Below are 14,061 nucleotides of genomic sequence, written 5' to 3' on the forward strand. Positions count from 1 at the left end.
GTTCTGGGCCCCTCAGTTTAGGAAAAATGTTGAGTTGCTGGAACGTGTCCAGAGAAGGGCAACAAAGCTGGTGAGGGGTTTGGAGCACAAGCCCTATGAGGAGAGGCTGAGAGAGTTGAGGTTACTTAGCCTGGAGAGGAGGAGGCTTAGAGGAGACCTAATTGCTGTCTACAGCTACCTGAAGGGAGGTTGTAGCTGGGTGGAGGTTGGTCTCTTCTCTCAGGCAACCAGCACCAGAACAAGAGGACACAGTCTCAAGCTGCACCAGGGGAGATTTAGGCCGGATATTAGGAAGAAGTTCTTTACAGAAAGAGTGACTGGCCATTGCAATGGGCTGCCCAGGGAGGTGGTGGAGTCACCATCACCAGAGGTGTTTAGGAAGAGTGCTTGGGGTGCTTGGTGCCATGGTTTAGTTGCTTAGATGGTGCTGGGTGATAGGTTGGACTTGATGATCTTGAAGGTCTTTTCCAACCTGGTTAATTCTATTCCATTCTATTCTATTCTTTCAGAGTAGAAGAGCTCAAAAAAGCACTTTGGTCCAAAATAAACAGGGCCATAAGCAGACCAATTTTTCCCCCCAGCTTTAAGAAACTGCACTGCTAGTGCCATTCTGTATAGACACATTTGGCCTTAATATGTTAAACTAATGTGTTTTTAAGTATTATCCACCCTGGGGAAGGTCTATTGTATAGCCAAGCCCTCCTAATGCTGACACAGCCTACAGAAGCCTTCATCAGAAATGTTTTGTGAACAGAACAAGCTGAATGACCACAAGACTCTTTTCCTACTTAAACTGCATCTATACTGCAAAGGTTTCCTTTGCATTTCTATTAATGAATCATGGGGTTCTCTCTTACCCACACTCCTTGCCCAGCTATAACCATGCCCTTGACTACTGTAGGAATAGTTGGCTTTTGGAGACCCAAATGGCTAAAGGCCAGTAGGCAGTCAACTTCAGAGTTAATTTCTCCTGCAGCTGTCAAGTTTAATTAAAAAACATGCAAACTGAAGGTCAAATATCCACCTATCACTAGCCAGTCTGGGTGTAGTCTGTGACTGGAAGTTTTTGATCCCATGTGCCTTTCAAAACCACATCCCTCTATAATCAGTAAGAAGCCTTTTTCTTTTTTTTTTTTTTCTTCCCTTTTTTTCCTTTTGAAAGTACTGGCCATTTAGTCACAGCTCACTTTGCTTGCTATAAAACTGACTGCAGTTTTTTCTCATAGATCTGGGATTGACAAGCAAAGAAAGAAACCAACCATGAAGTAAATTAAGCTTCACTATAAAACAAATGAGTTTTCTTCATTGTCAACATGAAGCAAATGCTGGTGGGAATGACAGATACTTGCAATAACAATTACTGATTTAACAAGCTAGAAACAAAACATGTCACCATCATACTTTCCTGCACTTTATAGATTCATTTTAATGGCTTCTTAGTTGATACCAGCTGTGCTGGGAGTTAGACCTGTCTGGAGCAGATCTGTCAAATCCTGGTGCTGGTACAGATTGAGCCAGGCTGCATCCTGGCTGCTGCTATTCCTTACTTGAAGTCTCTTCCACTCTGCTTTGATTTTGCTGATAGGAAAAGGGACACAGATAATCATAGAATCATAGAATTGTTAGGGTTGGAAGGGACCTCAAGGATCATCTAGTTCCAACCCCCCTGCCATTGGCAGGGACACCTCACACTAGATCAGGTTGCTCAGAGCCACATCCAGCGTAGCTTTAAAAACCTGCAGGGATGAGACTTCCACCACCTCCCTGGGCAACCTGTTCCAGTGTCTCACCACCCTCATGAACTTCTTCCTAACATCCAATCTGAATCTACCCATTTCTATTTTTTTTTCCATTCCCCCTAGTCCTATCACTACCTGACACCCTAAAAAGCCCCTCCTCAGCTTTCTTGTAGGCCCCCTTAAGACACTGGAAGGCCACAATAAGGTCTCCTCGAAGCCTTCTCTTCTCCAGACTGAATAGCCCCAACTCCGTCAGTCTGCCCTCATAGGAGAGGTGCTCCAGCCCTCTAATCATTCTCATGACCCTTCTCTGTACATGTTCCAGCACCTCCAGATCCTTCTTGTAATAGGGGCTCCAGAACTGGATGAAGTACTCCAGGTGGGGTCTCACCAGAGCGGAGTAGAGAGGGAAAATCACCTCCCTCGACCTGCTGGCCATGCTTCTCTTGATGCAGCCCAGGATGGGATTGGCTTTCTGGGCTGCAAGTGCACACTGGTGGCTCATGCTGAGCTTCTCATCCACCATCACCCCCAAGTCCCTTTCCCCAGGGCTGCTCTCAAGCCAGTTCCTGTCCAGCCTGTATCAGTGCTTGGGATTGCCCCGACCCAGATGCAGGACCTTGCATTTGGTCTTATTGAACCTCATGAGGCTGTCATGGGCCCACCTCTCCAGCCTGTAAGTATATGAAAACTTCTCCAAATGAAGTGGATGTTTTCTACTGTACCATTTTTAGTTTAACCCTTTTCTTCTAAAAGGAGCAATTATTTCTAACCTATGCATGCAGATTCATTTTTATTTTTGTTGGTAGTGACATTAACATGCATGGTAGGATCAAGACTGCATAACAAGGGATTTGTAAGTGCTGATGCCCTAACCTAGTTTAGCTCACAAGAAAGCAGTTATTGAACTGTCTAATGAGGATACAACCTGGCACAGTAAAATATACTAAGTATTGCTAAATGGGGAGGGAAAACACTGGCATCATGGGAAAAGTGCAGTTTGGGGACACATGAAGGAAGAGGAGAGCTAGGAAACTGAGGGAGTGCTTGGAGAAGTGGGAATGCATGGCAGTAGACCTGAGAGACAGCAAAGGAGTTTGGAAGAAAGGTACACTTTAGGTGGCAGAGGATGGAGGTGAAATGGAAAGAGTTTTGAAAGGAGTTTTCTTCAAGGACATTTGAGTTGTAATAACAGAAGATGGAAGAAATGGTTTCTTCTCCTTCTAATAATTGCTTAAATTTTCTTGAAATGAGAAATACCAAGAAATTAGATGAAAGAAATTAAAAACAATCCACTTCCTCTCAGATTTGTTGAAATCTTGTTTCAAAACTCCTTGCAGGAAATTAACTTATATTGAATGAATAGCCTGATAATAAATGTTTCTCTGGATCTGAATCAGAAAATGTTTAGAAGTACCTGACTTAAAAACCTAAACAAAATTTAAAAATAAGCACAGAAGGAAAACCTTAACAGAGAAATACTAAGGAGAAGAAGAGGTGTTAATGAATGGTCATAGCTGGTCACAGTCATAGCTTCAGTATAACATCAAAAATATAAGAAACATGATGAGAAGCTACTTACTTTTCTCTCCATCTCACCTCACAGAACCCCACTACTAGCACAAAAAGCTGTCTGTTTAGTATTTCACTGCTGGCATGGAGTATGAACCTAACTTGTCTTTAGGAAAAGCTTCCAGCATATGCATTTATAAGAAATAGACTCTTGAAATATGCTGATACTATATAATTTTCACACTGGATAAAATTAGATCTGCCACTTTTTTAAACACTGTGTGGAGGCAAACACCTTCTAACATTCTTTTTTTCTCTTGTAACTCCCTATAATAGCATCAGAGGAGAATATTCAACTGCTACCTAATGGTTTAGAGTGCAGAGTAGGAATAGACACAGTACTGCTCCTACTCTGCTACATCTCCTGCAGAATACTGAATGGCATAGAAAAACTAATACAGTGATTGCAAGGTCTGAATTTGGTGTCTAGCCTGACATTTACACCATAGACATATTTGCATCTACTCTAAGATGACACAACTAAGAGCAACCTATCTCAGGGAATTCCACCCCCAAAAGTCAGAAGATTAAACCTTAGAAATTAATGCAAAATGATCATATATTTACACTGCAGATTACTGCTTAGAGACACAGACATGAAGAACTGGAATACACTGAGATAAATAGGGATAGCTCAGCCTCAATTTTTACTGCTATCTACATGAGCAGAAGAGTCCTACAGACTTAATTCAGTTTGGAAGGGCCCTCCAGAGGTAATCTAGCCCACCCCCCCTGCTTCAAATACATCTAAATAGATCAGTGAAGTGCTGAACACCTCCACAGAGCGAGATTCCATATCCTACATGGGTAACCTATTTTAGTATTTGCTTATCATCACGGTAGATTTGTTTTCCTAACATCTAAGCAGAACTTCCCATGTTCCAACTTGGGAACAACACTAAACCAAAAACCTACCAGAAAAACAAGGCACCCTTCTTCAGCAAAACTTAGCACATGGCATAAAGATACTTCTGGCAAAGTATACCAGATTTCTTAACTAAGTAGTCAGGCATGTATTTTGACTGTAATAAAATGTTTCTGAGTAACATTCTTAACAGAAAACTAGAAAATAAAGTGTTGGTAAACCCAGAAGTGGGAATAGAATAGAATAGAATAGAATAGAATAGAATAGAATAGAATAGAATAGAATAGAATAGAATAGAATAAACCAGGTTGGAAGAGACCTTCAAGATCATTGCGTCCAACCTATCACCCAACACCATCTAATCAACTAACCCATCTAACCAAGCACCCTGTCAAGTCTCCTCCTGAACACCTCCAGTGACGGCGACTCCACCACCTCCCCGGGCAGTCCATTCCAATGGGCAATCACTCTCTCTGTGTAAAACTTCCTCCTGACCTCCAGCCTGAACTTCCCCTGGCGCAGCCTGAGACTGTGTCCTCTTGTTCTGGTGCTGGTTGCCTGGGAGAAGAGACCAACCTCTGCCTGTTTACAATCCCCCTTCAGGTAGTTGTTACAGTAGTTGTTGTTGTTGGTTCACTGTCAAAATGGTGAGATTTAGTTATGTGATGAAATTTGCAGGTGATGTGAGTTTGGGATGGGTCCAAGAATGCTGGGAGCAAAATTAGAATTTAACATTGTCTTGTTATAGAAGTAGCGTAAAAGGAATGGTTCAACTCAACTTGATGCATGGTTTGTTTTTTTTTCCCAAAGCCTCTGGTGTATGAAATTCTGAGTACAACATTTTAAGAAATATTTGGTTGCACTGGAAATAATCCATCTGCTGGAGACTTTGATTGTACTGGATGAATTTAATTTCATATGTGCTTTCTTAACTGGAGCTAGAGACAGGTCAGTACTGCCTCTGTATAGGAGTAGATAGTTGTATGGTATTTAAAATTTCCTTAACTATAACCATAGTAAGATCCAGACTCTCCCTGTACTAAAGGATACGTAAACACATCTGAAAAGATAATATTTGTTCCAAAGCATTTACAAACTAATTAAATTTTGATGAACTAGATTGTTTTAACATCAGAAACATCCATATGATAAAAACTGTCGTAGCATACAAGACAGTGTGAAATAAAGCTTGAGCTTAAAAATACTACGATCTTGGAGGTCTCTTCCAAGATGGCTGACTCTATGAATTATTACATAGGGATCATAGGATCATAGAATGACTTAGATTGGAAGGGACCTTAATGATCATCTACTCCAACCTTCGTGCCATGGGCAGGGGCATCTCTTAACTACACGTGGTTGCTCAAGGCTTCATCCAAACTGACCTTAAACTCCTTCTGGGAGAGGGCATCCAGAACATCTTTGGGCAACCTATTCCAGAATATTATTACCCTCCTACTAGAGAAATTCTTCCTAAGATCTAGTCTAAACCTGCAGATGAATGGCTTTCTGATATTAATTTTCTTTAATATGTCTTAGCTTTGTCAAAGGAATTTCATCAATTTTACTCTGTAACTGTCGAAAACATTACTGTGTTCTGGGGCTTTCTGGTTTGAATACTGAATTTATACAAACTTTCTAAGTGTAACTCAGGGCACCCTTTTATGAGGATCCTAACCTGATCTCAGTACTCTACCCCTCTGACTTGATGTAGTGCCTCTGGGATTGAGCAGTTGGCGGTACCAATTTTTTGAGTAGCCTTTTTTTCTAGATGACCTGTACTTACTTTCAATTTAAAGTGCTCACAAACCTCTGTCTGAGGTTCTTCTTTGCTTAAAATCTTTAGCAAAACCCTGAGCTAGTTCCACCTCTATCTGAGCCAAGTTCCTGAGCTAGTTCCACCTCTATCTGAGCCAAGTTCCTAAACTCAGGAGAATGACGGATCAATACTGTGTTAGCTTTTGACTTCTGTAGCACTTTGGTGGCAGACAGCATGCAGGGTATTAATATGTCCATTTTAATCAACTCTGATCATAAGTTAGTTCTGGGCTTTTTTACTAGCAGAAGAAGCAACATTTAATAATTTATTTAAGAAAGTTGTATTTAGTTATTTATCTATATTAATATTCAAGTTCTTATGTTACATAACGTCATTTAGTAAGGAATCTTTCATCGTTCCTCTAGACATTTACTAGCTAATTAAATAATTTACTACACAACAGTTTTCACTTATTTCTCAGTTTCTCCTGTTTCTTTTAAAAAATTCTAGTTAGGGGGAAAAAAAGTGCTGAATAGTTGTTTATATGTAGTGAGCACAGCAGAATCTCAAGAGAAATCCTGTTCCTTTAGGCTGTTCAACTCACTTATGCAGACCAAAGGAAAAATGAAAGCATGCAACTTTTAAAATGCTTCTCTGAACTCAAAGTTTGCTCATTCTACATTGCCCTTGGTTACTTGTATGACTTAGATTTATATATTCAAGGGCTTTCGTCCTTGTTTCGCTTCACAGAGTGTGACACAGTTGATTTCAGTGATGTACATTCAGCACTTAGCAAAGCCTCTGTGTGAATAGAATAGAATAGAATAGCATAACATAGCATAGAATAGACCAGACCAGGTTGGAAAAGCCCTTTGAGATCATCGAGTCCAGCCTATCACCCAACACTATGTAATCAATGAAACCATGGCACTAAGTGTCCCATCCAGTCTCTTCTTAAACACCTGTGATACTGTGATACCTCCAGTGATGGTGACTCCACCACCTCCCCGGGCAGCCCATTCCAATGGCCAATCACTCCTTCTGTGAAGAATTTCTTCCTAACATTCAGCCTAAACCTCCCCTGTCACAGCTTGATCCACAACTCAGTAATTGCAATCAAATACCTTGGCCCCACCAGGCAAGGTAGTAATATGAAAAATCTTGAAAATTCAAAAAGAAAATGATGCTGTCATTCAAAGAAGCAGAACTGCTTCTGTAAAGAATCAGACTATAAAACAAGCTTATCTCTCACTGAAAAAAAAAAAAGGAAGAAAGACATTTAAATCTGTGAAGACAAACACAACAAGCAACCAACCAAATCAAGAGGTTTGTTGAGAAATGGTGCTGAAGAGGTTCCTAAACTGTTTATCACACTTCAGCATTGTTGTGGCAGATGCTGTTCAACTCATTATTTTTATTTTTCAGCATTCATTTGTGTATACTAGAAAAAGTCTCCCCAAGTTTTATTTACCTCTCACTTTGCTGCTTATTTTTTTATTCCCTCCATGCTACAGGGAGAAACTATTTGCACTTTCAGCTTGCAGCCATTTCCATTGAACTGTTCCTGAAAGTTTAGAAAACAGGAACAGTGCTGGGATATGCTTTCCAATATTTTTAGTATTCTGATATTCTGGTTCATCTTGAAATATGAAGAAGAAATCCTTTAAAATAACAGTCTGAAATATTCTGATACTCAATCTATTTAAACAAGCAGACAACACCCCTCCCTACCCTGCTGTGGTGAGATACTGATGCACTATGAGAAACGGCAACCTTATTTCTGTGAGACTCGTTCATTCTTACTGTGCTTCTAGCTGTCTTTTGGCTTCTTTGACTATTTATTCCTCCAAACAATGTTAGATCTGGAAAGATATTTAAGCACAGTCTATGTTCCCTAGGATGGAATGGGAAGCAATTTAATTTAAGACAGTGTGCAGGAAGGCAAAAAGGACTGACTAAAGCCTATAAAGAAACTCCTGATAATAGTTAACTATGGGACATAAGATATGTTCATGTGAAAATTAGAACTTCTATTCTGCTTTCTGTTTCCACAGGAGGGGTCTTTGAAACTGAAGTACAAATCAGTGGGGTTTTTTCTGTTTGGTTTTACGTATAAGCAAAACAAAGCAGTTTCTCTAACTTTTTTCTCATGCTTTGTGATACACATAATCAGCACAAATAGTATTTAATTATTAAATATTAAGCAATGTTTAATTTATTTAAGCAGTGTTGCATTTATTTTCTAGCTACTTTGGTACGGATGCCCCATTAACTTAAAAAGTGAGTAGACATCTACTGGTGCACCACCTGTGATGAAGGTTTGCATTCTTACTGTGACAAATGAACCAAGACCCTAGAAAACAGATTCAGTTGTGATGGACTGATGTGAATAGAATAGAATAGAATAGAATAGAATAGAATAGAATAGAATAGAATAGAATAGAATAGAATAGAATAGAATAGAATAGAATAGAATAGAATAGAATAGAATAGACCAGGTTGGAAGAGACCTTCATCGCGTCCAACCTATCATCCAACACCACCTAATCAACTAACCCATGCAACCAAGCACCCTATCAAGTCTCCTCCTGAACACCTCCAGTGATGGTGACTCCACCACCTCCCCAGGCAGTCCATTCCAGTGGGCAATCACTCTCTCTGTGTAAAACTTCCTCCTGACCTCCAGCCTGAACCTCCCCTGGCACAGCCTGAGACTGTGTCCTCTTGTTCTGGTGCTGGCTGCCTGGATGTAAAGCTTTCACATTTTACACAGAACCTCTTATTAGGACAACAGAATTTGCAAAGTCACATCATCTAGTAATTACTAATAATCCTTAGTAATTACCCAAAACCCAAAATTACAGCATGAGACATTATTTCTGAGAGTCAGGTCTGGCTAGCTAATACTTGTTCTTACACAAAGATTTTGATTCACCGAAGTTTGGGGACTTAATATATTCCCTGTAATATTCAGGATTGTTTCTTTTAATTTTTAAAAACTATATATATAAAGGGGCAATATTTATCATATTCAAGTACTAGACAATACATTGTGTTGCTACTTAATATACAAATTCACATCCTTTGTTTTGACAGGAATGAGCTTGGTAAGAGTCTGTGGAAATTTGTATGAAATGCTTGAAAGCCCCACAGTTTTCTTTAACAACGATCTCGTCCTCATAGTGAGTGGGGCTACACCGATCTGTACTGGCTGAGGATCTGGCATTTTCAAACCCCCTTTGCCTGTTAAGTTAATTCCTTGTTCCCATGATCCTGGGAGACCTGCAGATTCAGGCCCAGCCATGGCATGAGCTGATGCACTCTGTGTGTGCAGCTCATCTGCTGCAGTTTTAATGCATATACAGACTAATTACATGCTCTATAAATCTGGTTCTTCTTGAGAAAGCCTTTTTTGCTGTGGACATAAAGATAGGAGTTGACTTGCTTCTTCCTGTATGTGATTTATATCAGACTGCACTGTCAAAATACATTGAGGAAGGAGTTCAAATGCAGGTGCTCTTGCTGGACCCATTTATTTTCTGGAAGTGCTGTGCAAATATGTGAGCTGGATGAATTATGTGGGGAAAGGCAACCCAGACCTAACCATCACAACCTCTGCCCACTCCTGGAACGTGATATGTATGGGTCCACAAGGTGGCAGGAACTGTGCTGCAGCAATTTCAGGGGTGATGGCAAGGGAAGGCAGAGAGTGCTGCTGAAACAATGCCCCTAACCTCTAACATCATCTTTGGGAACACCTGTGTTAGCAGAGAAGCCTGGGGACTAGATTAGATTACCAGTCATGGTTTAACATTTTCAAATGGTACTCTTGATGAGCTATGAATCTTGAGCAATCAAGTAGGTGGTATTCTATTTCTGTTCTCTGTTTTATTTTAGGGCTGTATTCTGAGACCTGGGTGGATGCAGTGCCTGCTTTTCATTCAGAAAAGCACACACTAAAAAAGTTTTCACTCATTTAAAAATCTAATAGGGCAAACAGCAGTTGAACAAAGTATTGTCAATGGATTGAAGGCAAACACTCTTCCATCCTTGAACAGCGTATTAACATAGAAAACATTCAAATGTTAATTATTTCAAATTTAGATGATACAGATGTGAATTCTTCAGTTTCTCCCAAAGTCCTCACTGTTTGCCTGAATAGACTACTAAACAATCCAACTGTTCCCAATCTAAATATATCTCTGAGTTACAAAATGGGGGGGAATAAAAAGTAACAAGATCTCACAATGGGCTGGCAGCAGGAAGCAGACATCATGTACAAGCACTTACATAGAAAAAGATTTATCTTAAAATTCACTTAGAATTTTAATTACTCATTTATTATTAATGCATTAACTAATTTATATTACATTTTAATTTACTCAAAAATAAAATCATTCTTTTTCAAGATTAAGAGTAAGATGCCTAAAGTAAACTTGCAATTGTATTTAACCTTCACTTATGCTTGCGTGTCCATGCCTGCTGTCTGAAACTGGAGTTTGATTTATAACAGGTGAAGGTTCTAATAGTGGCTTCAACAGTGAACTGCAAAATGCTAACAGCATGGTGTGAAGCCATGTTGCTGCTCACTGGCAGCAGCATAAGAAAATTGTATTTCTCTATTTCATCTCTCCAAAACCCTCTAATAGTGATGTGAAGCCCTATTTGCTTGGCCTATAATCATGATCCTCAGAAGGGAGTAGGCTGAAGGGAAGATGATCAATACCCATGTGCAGAGTTGATGGACCTATGTACATCCAGCACTACTACTTGGACTGTCATTAGGCTTGTATTTTGAGTTCAGCCATGACTCTTAACATAGTCCTGCGGTTAGCATCCCCATAACTACAGTAACTACACAGTTGTGTCAGTTCAGTATTTGAGGGAAAAGAAGCCAGGCCTTTTACCCTCTACCACCCATGCTACCAAAAGCAGGGACAAACACATTGAAAATAAAGAGCACTGGTAACCTTGACTGAACCACTGATTGAATTCAAAGACATTCAAAAAAGCATTTTTATGAACTTTGGAGTGCTCAGTCAATCTCTGACCGCACAAGACAGAAATGTTCTTTTCACAGGAGAGGTTTTTCTCTTGTGCTGCAGGAAACAGCAGCTTGAAGGACTGTGTAGGTGTTCTGACATTTCAGTCTTGACGCTTGTTGCATTTCCAAAGAGACATAGTTGATTTTCATCAATATATTTTTCTCAGCCAAGCTCACAGTTTCTCAGTACCTTTAGCAGTGACACTTACCAGGCATTAAAGAGAAGTGGAGGACCATATGGAATTTTAGGGAAAGTTGAAAGTGAAGACCCTGTAAAAAAGGACTCTCAAACCTATCCATCAGAAGATGTAAGGTAAGGAATAACTAGAATTTCTGTAATGCTGATTCATCCTCTCTTCCTGCAGAGGCGTTCAGCAAGATAAGCAAAGTATTTTGTATTATACCCTTCTCCAGGGAATTTTTTGATTGACATGGTGATGTCCACACATCCAAATAACACATCCAAATGCCGGGTTCTGCACATTGGCCACAACAACCCCATGCAGTGCTACAGGCTGGGGTCAGAGTGGCTAGAGAGCAGCCAGGCAGAGAGGGATCTGGGGGTGCTGGTTGATGGTAGGCTTAACATGAGCCTGCAGTGTGCCCAGGCAGCCAAGAGGGCCAATGGCATCCTGGCCTGCATCAAGAACAGTGTGGCCAGCAGGAGCAGGGAGGTCATTCTGCCCCTGTACACTGCACTGGTTAGGCCACACCTCGAGTACTGTGTCCAGTTCTGGGCCCCTCAGTTTAGGAAGGATGTTGACTTGCTGGAACGAGTCCAGAGAAGAGCAACAAAGTTGGTGAGGGGTTTGGAACACAAGCCCTATGAGGAGAGGCTGAGGGAGCTGGGGCTGCTTAGCCTGGAGAAGAGGAGACTTAGGGGTGACCTTATCACTCTCTACAACTACCTGAAGGGAGGTTGTAGACAGGCTGATGATGGTCTCTTCTCCCAGGCACCCAGTACCAGAACAAGAGGACACAGTCTCAAGCTGCGCCAGGGGAGGTTCAGGTTGGATGTTAGGAAGAAGTTCTATACAGAAAGAGTGATTGCGCTATGGAATGGGTTGCCCGGGGAGGTGGTGGAGTCGCCGTCATTGAAGGTGTTCAGAAGGAGACTTGACGGGGTGCTTGGTGCCATGGGTTAGCTGTTTGGGTGGGTTGGATTGGTTGATGGGTTGGACACGATGATCTTGAAGGTCTCTTCCAACCTGGTTTGGTTTATTCTAATAAAGAATATAGTTTATTCTAATGTCTGTGCTATATCCAAGACTGAACAGGGACCCCAAGACATCAAGGATAATGGATTATGTTACATATCATAGGAACTTTGGAGCTACTCCTTGCTTTATTTGCCTACATTTGAAAAGATGGAGAAGTGTAGTTAGACTGTCTGGGATGAGTCATAGCACTTTGCTAACTGGTCTTCTGAAGCTGGCTTTAATTATGTCTGTTTGTAGTGGACAGAGCTATTCTTCATGGTTGTGTCCTAGCCTGGTATCTCTCTCTGTGGCTCTGGTGTTCTTCAAAGGTTCTGCAGTTTCAGCATGTGAACAGATGCTAAACCAAGGACAGCATGCTGTGGTCATTTGTAGAAATTTCTGTTGCTGTTATTCACAAAAATAGGATAGAAGAATGCCAGCAGCAGGCTGGTACTGGAGCTGTGTGCCCTGATCACACATAGGGAGCGGAAGAGATATTTTTGTGTTCAGCTCCATGTTCTCCCATAACTTCCTCTTCTCTCCTTGAAGAAATCACCTATTTTCATTCCACCTTTGTTTGCTAAATACACATGCTGTAACAGCATTTCCATATGACTTCAGAATATTTTGAGGAGAAAGGCTTAACAAAAAGTCAGCTATGGCTTGACGTTGATTGGTAAGAATAAAAATAGAGTAACATCCTTTGATGTTGTCCTGGCATTAATGGTAAAACTGGTTGCTACCTGACCTTTCAACTTCTATGTTTTGCAGCTAACCTCTGGGAAATTAAATCTAGTTCAAAAGCTTTGATTCCCTCTCATTTTAATGTTAAGGAGTGAGGTTATGGGGTTCAGTTGTTCCCTCTTAGCCTGTGGAATGGTTAGTAGTTCCCAGGACCCAGCATGTGTTTGAATGTGGGATACCTACCTGTGTCAGACTGGCAATGGTAGGTCATCGCCTGGAGCCAGTATTTAACATTACAAAGTTTCAGTCCTCTCAATAGAAATCTGCCATGGAACACAATGGAATCAAGACTTATTTGTAAATAAAGCAATAGTTATTACTTTGCATGCTTACAATAAATGTAACTGCACTTTAAACTCTAAGCTATATTTAATGTGAACTAAGTGAAACCTGTGGTGAATCATAGGAATTCATAAGATAAGTTGAAAAAATGCAACCTCTACCTCCCTCTCTTGCACTTCAAAAGAGTTTTTTCACATAAGATGTGCTGAAGTATGTTATTGGCTATGCTGTACTCTGCTCATTTCACAATATCACCAAAGTTGGAAGAGACTTCAAGGATCATCGAGTCCAACCTGTCACCACAGACCCATGACTAGACCATGGCACCAAGTGCCACGTCCAGTCCCCTCTTGAACACCTCCAGGGATGATGACTCCACCACCTCCCCAGGCAGCCCATTCCAATGACTAATGACTCTTGGTGAAGAACTTGCTCCTCACCTCGAGCCGAAACTTCCCCTGGCGCAGCTTGAGACTGTGTCCTCTTGTTCTGGTGCTGGTTGCCTGGGAGAAGAGGCCAACCCCTTCCTGGCTACAACCATCCTTCAGGTAGTTGTAGAGAGCAATGAGGTCACCCCTGAGCCTCCTCTTTTCCAGGCTAAACAATCCCAGCTCCCTCAGCCTCTCCTCATAGGGCTTGTGCTCAAGGCCTCTCACCAGCCTTGTTGCCCTTCTCTGGACACATTCAAGCGTCTCAATGTCCTTCTTAAACTGAGGGGCCCAGAACTGGACACAGCACTCAAGGTGCGGCCTAACCAATGCAGAGTACAGGGGCACAATGACCTCCGTGCTCCTGCTGGCCACACTATTCCTCATACAGGCCAGGATGCCATTGGCCTTCTTAGCCACCTGGGCACA

General features: G+C 41.2%; 1 protein-coding gene across 1 annotated transcript in view; it reads left to right on the plus strand.

The window, feature by feature from the left end:
- Positions 1-14,061, plus strand: part of CHRNA7 (cholinergic receptor nicotinic alpha 7 subunit) — a 48,023-nt gene that overhangs the window by 5,994 nt on the left and 27,968 nt on the right. The gene's annotated exons all lie outside the window — the stretch shown is intronic.

This window comes from Melanerpes formicivorus, unplaced genomic scaffold (assembly GCF_026170545.1).
Source record: "Melanerpes formicivorus ecotype bairdi unplaced genomic scaffold, bMelFor1.0.p_v2 SCAF_10, whole genome shotgun sequence".
In the NCBI taxonomy this organism is placed as follows: domain Eukaryota; kingdom Metazoa; phylum Chordata; class Aves; order Piciformes; family Picidae; genus Melanerpes; species Melanerpes formicivorus.